We start from the raw sequence: 14,537 nt of genomic DNA, 5'->3' as shown, positions 1-14,537 counted from the left end.
CAGGCTGAAGGGTGTGACTCGTTCTCTCCGGCAATAGCGGCTGTTACCTCTTGCTGGACTGGACTCCCAAACATCAGCCCAAACAATAGAGCCATGGGGGAATTTATGAGCCAATGTTCCTCTTTCCTCCCAACCAACATCAGCTGGTGCAATTTTAATTTATTTTTACTGATTTAATAGGTGTGTTGTTTAAGGATATTTCTGTTTTCATGTCATTCATTAGCGGCCAGCTGAGGTTTGGGCCTGGGCTGGTTTACCATCTATATTTTCTCAAATAGCAACTGTTTTTTGACGACTGCAAGGGAAACTTAAAAGCCCATTTTAGAGCTGAGACAACTGAGGCCCTTAGGCTGAAGCCATGCGCCAATTATGAGAGAGCCAGGACAGGCCCTGAGTTCTGACTCCTAGCCCCGTGCTCCTCCTATAAACAGGACCTGTTTAAATAATAAAGCAGGAATGCAATGGATGCTGAGGTATGGCGGGAAACCACTGTGTGGGGAATTGTGGGCCTCCCTAGGTGAGGCTTGGCCTGACTAACCCCCGTGGCTTTGTGCAAGCTGTTTCCTCTCTCTGGGCCTCAGTTTCCCCATAAGCAGAGTAGAAGGGGTGGAGCAGACCTCCTCTAAGGCTCCTCCCAACTCTGACGGAAAATGCAGTAATAAATACTGGGGCAGTTTAGGAGGCTGGAGTGGGGTGTGGGGAAGGAGGAGCACTGACTCCTGGGGCATGGGGAACGTGGGGGGGGGGTCCTTGGAGAGGAGTGAGCTGCAGGGAGTCTGGTCTGCCCATCGCTGTGTGCACCGCGCTGTCACTGTGTTCTCCTGAGTCTCAAATCTGGACTGAGGGTAAACACACACAAGTTCATTTTGGACTCGCAGGTGAGGATTGAGTATACGGACTTGGCACTGCCACTCTTTCCCTCACCCCAGGGAGGTGGGACAGGGCACCCAAATTTATAGCTGAGGAAGCTGAGGTGAGGGGTTGTGACCCCGCTTGGCATGAAGGAGCTGAGCCTGGGCTCTCAAACCTGGCTACTCTGCTGTCAGGGGCCCGAGGGCTCCCCACTAATTCTAAGACTGAGACTGTGTGAACAACAAACCTCATGCAAACACTTCAGAGGGATGGGATGGGCGAGTGGTTCCAGGAGAGCTGGGGGCAGGAACAGAGAGTTAAGAACAGAAAGGTCAGGACGAGGAGAAGGACAGGCTGACTAGAGCATGACAAAGTCCTGCAAACTATTATATATAGAATGGATAAACAACAAGGTCCTGTTGTATAGCACAGGGAACTATATTCAATATCCTGCAATAAACCATAATGGAAAAGAAAAAAATTAGAAATAAATAAATAAAAATAAAGGGGGGCAGTTCTGACCTGACTCCTGGAAGGAGGGAAGTGAGGCCCACAGCCAGTTAGCAACTCAGGGTCAGAGCTGCAAGAGGCCCTGTTGGTATCAATCCATCAATCCCTTCCCTTGGTTTCTCCTCCAGCCTCCCTGGGTGTCCCTTCTGAGCCTCCTTTGCCATGTGTCTCCACCTCCTGGCTCTCTGAAAGTTCCAGTGCTGGGCTCAGTCACTGAAGCCTTTCCCTGCTCTGTCTGCACTCCCTCAGTGGTCCCAGCAGTCTCCTGCTGTAAATGTTTATCAACAACTATTAAGTTGATTGCCACTGCTCAGACCTCTTTCCTGAACTCCAGACTCATATGCGTGTCTGCCTATTACTCTACATCTCCACGAGGATGTCTAATGGACATTTCAAATTCAACGTGTCCAAAACTGAGCCCCTGGTCTTTCCTCCACAAACCTCTTGCACCCAGAGTCTTTCCCTACTCAGTAAATGGCAACAACATCCTTCCACTGCTCATTGCAAAGATCTGTGGAACCATCCTTGACTCTACTCATCTCTTACAGCCCCCTCAACCCATCAGCAAATCCTACAGGCTCTACCTACAACACCAATCCAGAAGCCACCCACTTCTCACACCTTCACCGCTGCCCTCCACCCCTGGTCCAGCCTCCACCATCTCTGCCCTAGAGGACTCCAGAAGCCTCCTCCCTGGTCTCCCTGCTTCTGTTCCATACTGCCTACCATCTGCTCTCAACACAGCAGCTAGAGGTAGTCTTTAAAAACACAAGTTAGGTCATGTCCTTCCTCTGCTCAGAAGGGCTGGTCATTTCACGTTAAGTGAAAACACAAGCCATCACAATGGGCCACAAGCCCTATACAATCTGGCCCCTCATCACCTCTCTGACTTTACATCCTTGTACTCTTCCCCTCATTCACTCCACTTCAGCTTCCCTGGCCTCCCTGATGGTTCCCCAAACACACAGGCGCTCTCCTACCACAGGGCCTTTGCACTCACTGTTCCCCCGTGCCTAGAAAGCTTTTTTCTCCAGATATCTGCAGAGCTCGCTCTTTTACCTCCTTCGGGTCTTAGGTCTGTATCACCCTCTATGACCCTATTTAAAATTGTAATTCCACCCCAATCCAGAATTTCTTATCCCTCTTACCCTGCTTTATTTTTTAAAGCACTCATCGCCTTTAATGTATGATGCAACATAATCATTTCTTTTGTCCCTATCAGCTTTTCTCCACTAAAATGTGAGCTCCATGAGGGCAGAGATATTTGTCTATTTTGTTCACTGATGTCTCCCCCACCCTCAGGATGATACCTGGCACACAGTAGGTATACAGGGTATATTAGCTGAATGAACGAATCTAGTCCAGCCCCTCATTTCACAGATGAGGAAACAAAGGCCCAGAGAGGTGGGCAGTGTCCCTGAGGCACACAAAGAAAATCCGTGGCAGGACCCAGGAGCAGACCGAGCACCTCCAGACTCACAGTGCAGTGACCCGTCTGCCCTTCCAGGCTGGGTAAGGCTGAGTGTGGCAGGCATTGCCGGGGCCCTGCCGTGACTGCCTTGGATCCATTTAACTGGCCTGTGTTCGTTGCCAGGTTCAGTGTGCTTTGCAGCTCATGTCTGGAACCATGACCTTTTCCAGCAGTTTCCCTTGGGCTGTCAGAGGCACCTCATCTGTAAGGAGAGCTGGAAGTGTCTGGGAGTTTGCATTCCTTCCTCTCCACACACATCCAGCCAGACTATAGACAGTTAACTGGTGAGAGAATAAAAAGACCAGGAATCTCACCTTGAAACAGGACTAACCCTGGGTGTGATTTACACCCCAGAGTTCTGCACAGGATCAGGCTGAGGTTAGGACCTTCCTGGAAATCTTCCTGTGCTTGACTTCTTCCTATTTCCTACCCTGCTTCTCCCCACTCTTCCCAGATTCTCAAGTGAGCATTCCCATAATACATCACCTGTGCATGAATCATCACCGCAGGGTCAGCTTCTGGAAGAACCCAACTTAAGATATGGGCTTCTGTGCTAATCTGGGATGGGCTTGTGAACAGTCAGGTGTAGGAGAAAGACCACAAGGTTTAGAGACCATGTTTCAAATCCAAGCTCAGCCCCTGACCTAATGCAAGATCTTGGGGGAAAATCCTGAGCTCTTTGAGCCCAATTTCCCCCACTGGAGAAATGATATGAATTACATCTTTCTATAGAATTGCTGTGAGGATTAAGTGCATAAATATGAGAAGGACCTTGTGCAGTGGCCAGCACATAGTAGTTGCACAATAAACATTAGTTTCTTCCCGGTCTCCCATCTGTGGCCTGTTTGTGACCCCACTTGCCTGTTTGGACCCCCAGATTCCTCCCCAGCAGCTGAGCAGATGCTGCATAGCTCGGAGTGTGATGAATTTGAAATTTGTCACTTCGGGGAATACTGGGGACATAAAGTAGGGAGTATCCTGAGGCCATTGGGGCATCTCCCAAAGGACAATAGGATGAGGTCAAGGGTGAATAAGACTGTCCGGGAAGAAGAGTAGAAGCAACACACACACACACACACACACACACACACACACACAGAGAGAGAGACAACTCCCCATGGGTTCCCATACTTTGCCAGCAGATGAGTGGTATCACCAGGCAAGGAAACATTAACAATCAATTCCAGACTGTAAAAGCTGGTCCTCAGCTGGGTCGGCAGCATGCCTCTGGGTGACATAATGGCACCTACAGTGGACAGAGGTGAGACCCAGGAGCCCTAGAAGCCATGGTGGAGTTGAGGTCAAGGAGGGCTGTGTGACTGCAGGATCCTAGGAGGCTCTTCCACTAGTGTCCACCCGCCTCCCACGTACTGCTCCCCGCTGGATTGCTCCCAAGCTGACCGGCACGCTCTGCTCATCCCGTCCCCTCTGTGGCATTGCATCTGCAGCCTGCAGCCCTGTCCCCACAGCCCCACTCCTGCCCCATGTGACCAGGCTTTTTTAGAAGCCAGGGTCAAGTTTATCTTTATTTCTTTTGGAATACAGGTATGAGATTGTATTTTATAGCTAAAATTTTATCACTCATCAAATCCAATCCTCCCCTATATTTTGTAAACATAACAACAGAAGCACAGAGAGGAAAAACTGGCTTTCTCAGGGCCCCACAGTGAGCTAGTGGCAGAGCCAGAATGGAGTCCCTGATGCTATTCTATTTTATTTTGCCACCACAGGGACAGATGAGGGCAATGCCACAGACATACTCATCCTGCCAGTGGCAAGGACTCTGACACAGCCTTTCATGAGGTCCCATCTACTGAGATGGGTGGGAGTGTGGACCACACAGAGCTGTCCTCCATTTGCTTACAGTTTTTATCTGGGCTGGCGGAAACCTTAGGGAAGATAAGAGACCATTATAAAGTGCCTGCCATGCATTGGGCACTGCACACATACCAAAATATTAAGACTGAGTTTTCAATGGAGTCACCAACATACATTAGAGGTGAAATTCCAAAGTCAGATCTTACATACAGCATTTACCAAGGAAATGTACAATGTGTCATAACTTGCAGCACCCTCAGCCAAGTCAACAGCATGTCAAGAGGACAGATAGTAGAAAACAGAGGATTTGTTGAAGAGGTTACTTTGGAGAGGCCTCTTGCTATGCTGTAGACCCCAGGTCACACCCACTATGATGACTGTAATAAAAAAAAAAGAAACAGGTAAAACCAAGGGTTGGTGAGGATGTGGAGAAATTGAAACCCTCATACACTGCTAGTGCCAATGTAAAATTGTGTACCTGCTTTGTAAAATAGTCTGGCAGCTCCTCAAAAATTTAGTTACCAGTTGACCCAACAGTTCTACTCCTAGGTAAATTCCCAAGAGAAATGAAAACATGTACATGCAAAAACCTGTACATGAATGTTCATTGCATCATTATTTATAGTATCCAAAAAGTGAAACAACCCCAATGTCCATCACCGATGAATGGAGAGAGAATGTGGTATATCCTTATGATGGAATATTATTCAGCCATAAAAAGGAATGAAATATTGATCCATGCTACATCACGGATGAACCTTGAGAATGTTATGCTGATTCAAAGAAGACAGACACAAAAGTCAACATACTGTATGATTCCATTTATATGAAACATCCAGAGTAGGCAACTCCATAAAGGTAGAAAGTAGATTACAGTAATAGTTGCCTAGGGGATGGGGTGGGACAAGGGGATTGGTGAGTGACTGCTAATGGGGACAGGGTTTCTTTTTGGGGTGATGAAAGTGTTCCAGAATTGATCATGGTGATGGTTGCACAACTCTTTGAATATACTAAAAACCACTAAATTGTACACTCTAAAAGGGTGAATTTTATGATGTGTGAATTATATCTCAATAAAGCTGTCATTTTTTTAAAAAGTGACTGTGGAACCATCACTTACCTAAGAAAGCAGAAAAAATCATAGGCCTGCCGGTGTTTTCATTTGTGTCAGGGGAAGATAACCCCCCACTGAATAAATTTGAAAGAGACTCTGGGACACATTAATAAAAAGTTTCAGTATTTGTTCATCATACCACTTAGATACACGCTATCTTGTTTAAGGAGCTTGTCCAACCTGCTCAGAACTGAGAGCTGCCAGAATCCAGTTTTGAAAAGACCTTGACAGGCTGAAATGTAAAAGATGAAAAAGATTGGGGGAAAAGTGATCTGGTGTTTAATATCTACATAAATTCAGAAGAGGGTGAGGGTGTTAAGTTCAATAAAAGTTTGTGTGAAAAAGACCCGGCTTTAGCTGACCATAAGTTTAACAGCTGCTAAACATTTGATGTGACAGCCATAAAAGCTTGCTCTTTCTTGGATTACATTAAAAGAAATAAAACCACTGGGTCAAAAGAGGTGATAGTCCCAATGTGGTGAGAACCCAGCTCACCTGTTGTGTTCTGTTCTGGGCATAATATAAGAAGTACACTGGCAAACATTAACCAGTTCAGAAGAAAGTGGTCAGAAATATAAGCTCCTGGAAACTGTGTCAGATGAGAACAACAGAAATATCTGAGAGTATTTAACCAGAGCACAGAAGATATTGCTGGGAGCCATGTAACTGTCACATGGAAGGTTGAGTGGACTTTTATTCTGCCATTCTTTAGGGATGAGCAAGGATAATGCATGTAACTTATAGAAAGGTAGGTTTGGGTTTACCATAAGGAACCAAACTAGTTATCAAAATAGACTTCCTTGAAAAGAAATTATGCTAGCTATAGTTTATTGAAAAATAAGTGAAGGCACTTATTTTTATTTGTTTATTTTGAACAGGTAATACATACACATGGCTCAAAAAGCAACGCAACACAGAAAGGTTTATGGTGAAAAGGCTTGTTCCTATCCCAAGTTATCCTATCCTCATGCATACAGCTTTTCATCCTTCCAAACCTTTCATATGTAAATAAAAACATATGTTCTTATCCTAACACCATCGATGGATGAATGGATAAAGAAAATGTGGTATATATATATATATATATATATATATATATATATATATATATTATAATGGAATATCATTCAGCCATGAAAAGAATGAAATCTTGCCATTTGTGACAAGATAGATAGAACTTGGGGACATTGTGCTAAGTGAAATAAGTCAGACAGAGAAAGGCAAATACCGAACTATCCCACTTATATGTGGGATCTTAAAAAAAACAAAACAAAACAAGCGCATAGACACAGAGAACTAGTTGGTGGTTGCCAGAGGCCAGGTGAGGAGTAGGCAAAATGGGTGAAGGTGGTTAAAACTTCCAGTTATAAAATAAATAAGTCATGGGGATGAATGTATAGCATGGTGACTATAATTAATAATACTGTATAGCATATTTGAAAGTTGCTTAAAAGTTCTCATCACAAGAAAGAAAAATTCTTTGTGTATGGTGACAGATGTTAACAACAACAACAAATATATATGTATTTGTTCTTATCCCTCCCTGACTTTACCTAAAAAGTAACATAGGATACACATGACTATGTATTTGCTTCAGTCTGGATATTTTCTATTGGTCTGTTATATTTCTCTTTCTATTGTTAATCCTCTGATTAAACCCACATATTGAGTTCTTAATTTCAGTTATTTTATTTTTTAGTTCTACAATTTCCATTTGATTTTTAATAGATTCTGTTATCTGATGAAATATTCCATTTTAAATGATTTTTCATCTTCAGGTTTCTTGAACATATTAATCATAGCTGTTTTTAAGTCCTCAATATCTGGATCACTTGTGAGTCTGTTTCTATTGTCTACTTTTTTTCCTTGACTAAGGTGATCTGGTCCTATCTCCTGGTACGCCTACAAATTTTTACTGAATGCCAGATATTGTGATTTTAAAACTTCATAGTATATCCTAAAGATCTGTCCATTGAGAGAGAGAGAGAGAGATTGATATATTTAAAGAATCCTCTTTTTCTAGATAGTCTTTTTATAAACAGTATCTCCAAACCATACAGCAATTCTGCAAGGTATGCATTTTGTGAATATGGGGTCCAAAGAGAATATATGACTTGCCAAGAGAGAGTCCTGCAACTAAAACCCAAAAAGGATGGGATTCATGTCTAAGCCTGTCTAGGTCCGAAGTGGGTGCTCCACCCACAACACCTGTGAACAGCCATCACAGGAGGGACTCATGGGGATCCTGGAGGGTCAGCTGTTGTAGAGACAGTTCCAGCCATGCTCTGCTGGTTATGAGAGCCATTCACGTTAGTTCAAGAATAAAGGGTCATATCAGTTAAGAATGCTTGTGGCTATTAAAACTGTTAGTCAAGATCTCAACAGAAGTAGGTAACTCACTCAAGTTAGGATAATTCGAGGAGGGCTTATTTACAAAGGGATTCATTACAAAGGTATGGGTGGGATTTAGGGAGACCACAGGGGAAAATGAAGAAACCCAGGGCTGGCAGCAATGGAGCTGTCACCACCCCAAAGCTCAAAGGGATGAGGGTTACTGGAACTCAGAGAAGAGAGAGTCATGGAGAACAGGCCACCTTGAGAGGAGCGGTGACCTTCAAGCAGCCCAAATTGACATACAGGTAGAGAGCCAAGAAAATAAACAACCCCATTGTCACTATTCTCCCTCTTTCTGGTCTTTTGCCAGGGCTCACTATTGGCCAAACACAATCAGAAGACTCCTGAGGCAAAGAGGAGGAGGGGGAAGTGATATACAGTGGATCTAGACAGGGAGGAAGATATCTGGCCCAGACAACACACACACACATACACACACACAAAACAGAGGCCTAAGCAATAATGACATTTAATTATGTCACATATGAGGAGTCTGTAGGCAGTCACAGTGTCTTGAGTGGGCTCGGTGATGTCATTGAGGACCAGGCTTTCTACACCTTTTCACCTCACCATCCTCATGATGGTAGGCTTTTTAATCCTTAGGTTTGTTCCCTCATGGTCACAAAATGGCTTCCATAGCTCCAGCCATTACACCCTTACTCAGCCGCATTCAAGACAGGAAGAAGGTGCATGCTTCCTTACCTATCTCCTTTAATCAAGGAGTAGGATCATTCACAAAAGGCTCCCTGCCCCCAGCAGTCTTCCCCCTCCATCTCATTGGCCAGAACTTGGTCACATGATTACCCTTGAACAAAAAACTAGTAAAAGTGTATAGGATTACCTTGGTTGGCTTAGACCAACCATGTTCCATCTCCTGGGGCCAGAGATTGGGTCCACTTCCTTGAGCATGTTTTCCCCCCAACAAAATCAGGGTTCTACAGTCTAAGGAAGAAGGCGGAATGGTGACAGGTAGGTAATCAGCCATATGGGCCACAGGCTTTTTTTTTACTTTCCCCGGGGAAGCCCCGGGCATCTCACAGGAACCCAAGTGCTCAGGGAACTAGAATCAGCTGGGGTTCTGGATGGACCACAGCTCCTCCCAGCCAACCTCTCTGCACTGCATGGTCTCCTCTTGGCCAGGAACTGCTTCTCTCTGCCCAGCACTCCTCTCTCTGACAGATTCCTCTGCCTACTCGTGACTTCCCTCCTCCAAACTTTAGCTTCTCCAGCCCCTTCTGTTTCAGTGCAAAGCCCTACTGTAGCTAAAGCTGAGGGGTGGGATCATGGGTCCAGACAGCACAAAGGCAGCAGGGGCTGAGGGTGGGGACAAGGGTCCCTTACAAGGGTCCATGCAGAGGTCAGGTGAGGGCAAATGAAGCTGGGGCAAAGTAATGGGATAGAATTTACCCAGATGTGGGCAAATGCATAATGAAATAGGGTGTATTCATGCATTTGGAAGAGGGTAATTCAGTGCAAAATTGACATAAAAACTCTCCGGACTGGTGCCCCCATAGGCTGACAGCTTGGGACCAGTGTCCCTCTGTCCTCCCTTCTACACACCTCTGGGACAGACTCAAACCATGGCTACCTAGTATGAAGGGCATTCTGGGGGATGCAGTGGGTGCTACTGGTGCACCCAGATTGTTTTTATCAGGCCAGTACATCCAGCCCCAGCTGCTAAGGGCTCACAGCTGCCCCCTTTTCAGGAGAATTACTCTCAGCCAATAGATCCACCTGGCCCAGATATCTGACGTTTACTCCCCTCCCCACCCTGGGCTGCCAATGACTGCCTGCTTGGGGGCAGGGAGGAGGTGATAAAAAGCTGATCCTGGGACTGCCCTGGCGGTTCAGTGGTTAAGACTCCGTGCTTCAAATGCAGGGGGTGCAGGTTTGATCCCTCGTGGGGAACTAGGATCCCACATGTCACATGGCACAACCAAAAAATAATAATAATAATAAAATAAAAAGCTGATCCCTTGGCCAGGGGCCAGCTCCGCGGGGCTGTTTGTGCTCCAGATCCTCCTGTGCGTTAGACCTCATCCTGACCTGGCTTTTTCTCATGACCTTGGCTACCCCTGCTCTCCTACTCCCACAGTAAGTCACCCACAAAGAATTCCTATCTTAGGCTCCACTTGTGGGGAGACCTTAGACAAGACATCTAAGGCCCATCCACTCTGAGATTCAAGGGCCAGGAGTTCTCCATCACCCAGAGCTCCCCAGGGGTGAGAAAAGTGAGCAGGAACCCTGTCTCGTCCATCTTCCTCCTTCTCCAGTCGCTGCGCAGAGATTCTCAGAGCACCCTGCCTGTGCTATACACGCTGCTGGGCTCTGCAAGAAGAGGCACCAGACAGGGGCTCTGATTTCAAAGGGTTTAAATTCTAATTAGCAAGGCAGGAAATGCCTGTAAAAAGGGAAACGGTCATAGTGAACAGCATAGGCCAAAGCCCAATGGTTGGCCTCAGCAGACAAGAGTCCAGCAGGTGTGCAGAGAAGGGAGATCAAGCTGCAGTCAGGGAGGGCTCCCTGGAGAAGGCGCCAGTCTGATTAAAACTTCCAGAAGCAGGAAGGAGGCCGGAGGAATGAGCTAGGGTTCAGGTGATCCAAGGCATAGGCCATCTGGCAAAGTGGAACTCTCTGCAGTGAAACAAGAGAGAGAAGATGGGAGAGGCAGTTTGCTGCCCCGGGGGTGGTAGGAGGGATAAGAAGGAGGTTGTGGCCAACGTTCAGAGCTGGAGGGATTGGGAGGAGGAGGCTTAAAACAGGGAATTCCCCTTGTCTTGGTCATTGTCATCCCCACTTCCTCCCCCATAACGCCTAGCACAGTGCTGGGCACAGAGCCGGAAGGCTGTAAGTGTTCGCTGATCTGGGTCCTACACATGGAGACCCCTCCTCCTCACCCTCTTCCTTCCCGGGATCCATGCTTCTCGGAGCAGGAGCGAGGGCTGTGGGATGGGAATGGGGAATGCTGGTATCGGGTAGAGACTTCTAGGTCAGCATAACCTGGTCCCCAGAGAATCAGGGAAAGGGAAAGCCCTCCCCTTCCATCCCAGCAGGAAGTTAATTAGGAGAGCTAATTAGTGGACCGGGAGTGAGAGATGGAGGCACTGGCGCCTGTGTGCGCGCAGGAGTGAGCGCGCTGAGGATAACTTCAGGCTGGTCTTCCGAGGGGAATGAAGCCTGCCAGGGGTTGAGGCTGCTGTGGTCAGACAAGAGCCAGGGCTCCTGCGCTGGGCTGGCTCCATCCCCCTCCGCCAGCGACAGGCCCCAGGGTTGTGCGTGTGCACACACACATTCACACCAGCATCACACACTTACCCACGCTTGTACACTCACATACATATTCACACACTTGCCCCCCCACACACATTTCCTGTGCCCTCATGTACACACACACGCATGCATGCACAGGTGCAGGAGGAGCAGTTTTGACCTCCATGGCTCCACACCCAACTCTTAACTGTGCTAGAATGTCCTCAGCTGTGCTCCAGGGCCATTGGCAGAGCTGGCACCCTGCACCAAACACACACCAGCCCTCTGCCCTCATACCCAGGCCCTCCACAAGCTCCTCTCCCTCTGCTTGGCTTTTTTGAAAGGAAAAGAAACTTCAAAGCAGATGTCACAGTCTTCCTTGCTTCCACATCCTGCATGTCCCAGTGTGAGGAACTTCTTCCTCCTAGCTAGCATCAATCCTCTGCAAAATCAGGCAGGCCAGTTCCCATGGACAAAGAATGTTCCCATCTGATGGTACAGCTCAGGTCCCAGGAGGGCCCTAGCCACACTCCAGAGCCATATTACACAAATGGCTCTGAGGGTCTGGGCTGTGAGGGTTCTAACCCGGCTGTGAGTGATCTTGGGTAAGTTACTAAACCTCTCTGAGCCTCAGTCTCGTTGTCTATAAGTGATGGCAACTATGGTTCTAGGTTGTGTGCAGAATGAGTGAAATTATATGTGTAACATGCTTAGCAGAGAGTATGGCACATAGTATGTGCTCAATAAACTTAACACTTATCATTGTGGCCCAACCCAGCACTCCTGGCTTCCCACTCCCCAACCAGGATTTACTTTTGCCCTCTGAGCCTGGCTTCTTCTTGTTTCCTTCCTCTGTCTCAGAATAAGCAGACAGGTTATTAGTACAAATTTGATCAAAATGACACATGGATTAGCATGTACGCTGCAAAGTCTAATTCTGTTTACTGTTCTAGGAGAGCATGCCATTATTACAGGAGCTGGGACAGAGTGTTTTTAATAACATTTCTTGTTAAGATTTAATTACAGGAAATTGTATTTTCTTAATCACTGAAAACTCAACTGGCTAGGAAAAGAATCGTGATAATTTTGTTTGCAGTTTCTTAAATCCTTAGGATATTCTCTCTCTTACATTTGCTTTTATTATGTGCTGCTGCTAAGTGCTTTTTAACCCTTGGAGCTGTGAGGAGGGAGGCCCACAGGAGGCCATCCCCTGCATCTCTCATCCCCAGGCCCTCCACTCCTGGCAAATTTGGATGCCAATAACCCCAATAAACTAAAGCAATTAGGGAGCTGAGGTGTTCAGTTTCCCGCTGGGTAAAAAGAGCAGGTACATTCCCCTCCCCGTCTGAAGTTGCTGGGCTGTGAAATCGTCCTCAGAATATCTGGCCCGAGCACCAGCCTCCCCTGGAAACCCAGCCCTGGGGTATCTCCCTACCAAGAACCCCCAAGGAAGATTACAGAAGTGATAGTATCACCCATTCTTCACTCACAAGGTATTCCTGACCACCTCAGGAGGTCCAGGGCCTGGAGAAGTGCCCTGAGGGTCAGATGGCTGCTAGAAAACTCTGCGGGAAATTTCAGTCCTATAACTGGCCTTGAGTAAGTTTCCAGCCAAAGCTGAGCTAAGAACAGAAGATACAGAAATGAATGTGACAGAGCTCAGCTGAAGGTGTCCACAGGGCCCTCCTGCTTCCCCTTCTGCAACTTCTGTGTGTGCGTGAGGGGGCACAGGGAGGCAAGGGGTGGTGGAGGAAACAGGACGTGTGAAAACCAGAGGCACAAAGGAGCTGCAGTCTATCAGTTCCTCCAGGAAACCATGCTCAAGGGAAAAGATGCAGTATTACCAACAACATGAGGAGTGATGCTCATAAAACCAATGTGAGACACTGGCCCCGCAGGGATTTGTGCTGCTGTGATTAAGTCATAATTCCTCAGCCAAAGGAAAGCACCTCCTCCTGCAAAATCCTGTGACCCCAGAAGTGTGGGGTGGGGGTGAGGTCCTCTTGGCCTCGGTCACAGCTCCATCTCCACCTGACCCCATGACTCACCAAGCCTGGACCATCTCCATTCAACCTTCCCTCCAGAGAGCTCCACCCTTTCAGTAGCAAGTACACCTATGTCTAGCCTAGGTCTCTCCTACTACAAATCAAACCCATGTCCTCTTGACCTTTTGGGAGGTAGGAGAGAGGGACAGAGAGACAATGAACAGAATTCCCAGCAGAACAGCTTCATCCGATGCATATCCACTTCTTTCCACTCCCCTCTAAACTCTGAGCCCTCGGCTTTCTCAACCACCTCCCAGTGGCCTCTCTGTTCCCTCCACGTCCCCTTGTTCTCTGGGGCTGGGGAAAACAGGTCTGACAATGTTAACCCCTGATGGCGGAATGCATGACATCAAAGAGGTGGCAAGAGAGGTGATGGATAATAGATGGCTGGAAGCATGAATGATACACATGCAGATAAATGATGGATAATGGGGCTCACATCACGTATAGGCAGCAGCCCAAGTAATAGATGTGTAGATACATATAGATTGATGGAGAGAGACAGTTTCAGAGACAACACAGGGGAGGATGGAAGGATCCAGGATCTGTGATAGTTGCCTTGAGCCTAGATAGGCAGGGAAATAAGAGGAAGGATCGGTACCTAGTGAGACAAGGCAGACGGATAGACACAGGGAAGGGCTTCCTGAACAGAGGGGACTAAAGAAAAGACAATGGGCAGAGCCTTACACCCGCAGATACTGTTGCTGCCCAGGTATCCATGGTGGATCGCAGGATACAGGGGGTGAGCTGAAGGAGCCTGGACACGTGGACGGGTGATGAATGTGCCAAGAGATGAACAGACGGGCAGGCCCATAGGTCAAGACGCTCATCGCTTCTCCCCTCGGCCTCCCTTGGCCCTGAGCTGGGCTCCCAGGCCCCCGGGTGCAGCCCCCGCGTGGCAAGGTGCTGAGCCGCTGGTGGCCGCGCGGGGGCGCCCACGGCCGTGGTGATCGCGAGAAGGGGCGGGGAGGGGCTGCAGGCGGCTGTGGGTCCGGCACCGACGAGCTTGTTTCCATGACGGCTCGGCCCAGGGGACCCACTCCCCCCGCTCCTTGCCTTCATAGATGCTGTCCCTGGTTGAAAA

This window comes from Balaenoptera acutorostrata, chromosome 10, assembly GCF_949987535.1.
Source record: "Balaenoptera acutorostrata chromosome 10, mBalAcu1.1, whole genome shotgun sequence".
Classification (NCBI taxonomy): Eukaryota; Metazoa; Chordata; class Mammalia; order Artiodactyla; family Balaenopteridae; genus Balaenoptera; species Balaenoptera acutorostrata.
This window is presented reverse-complemented; position numbering follows the sequence as displayed.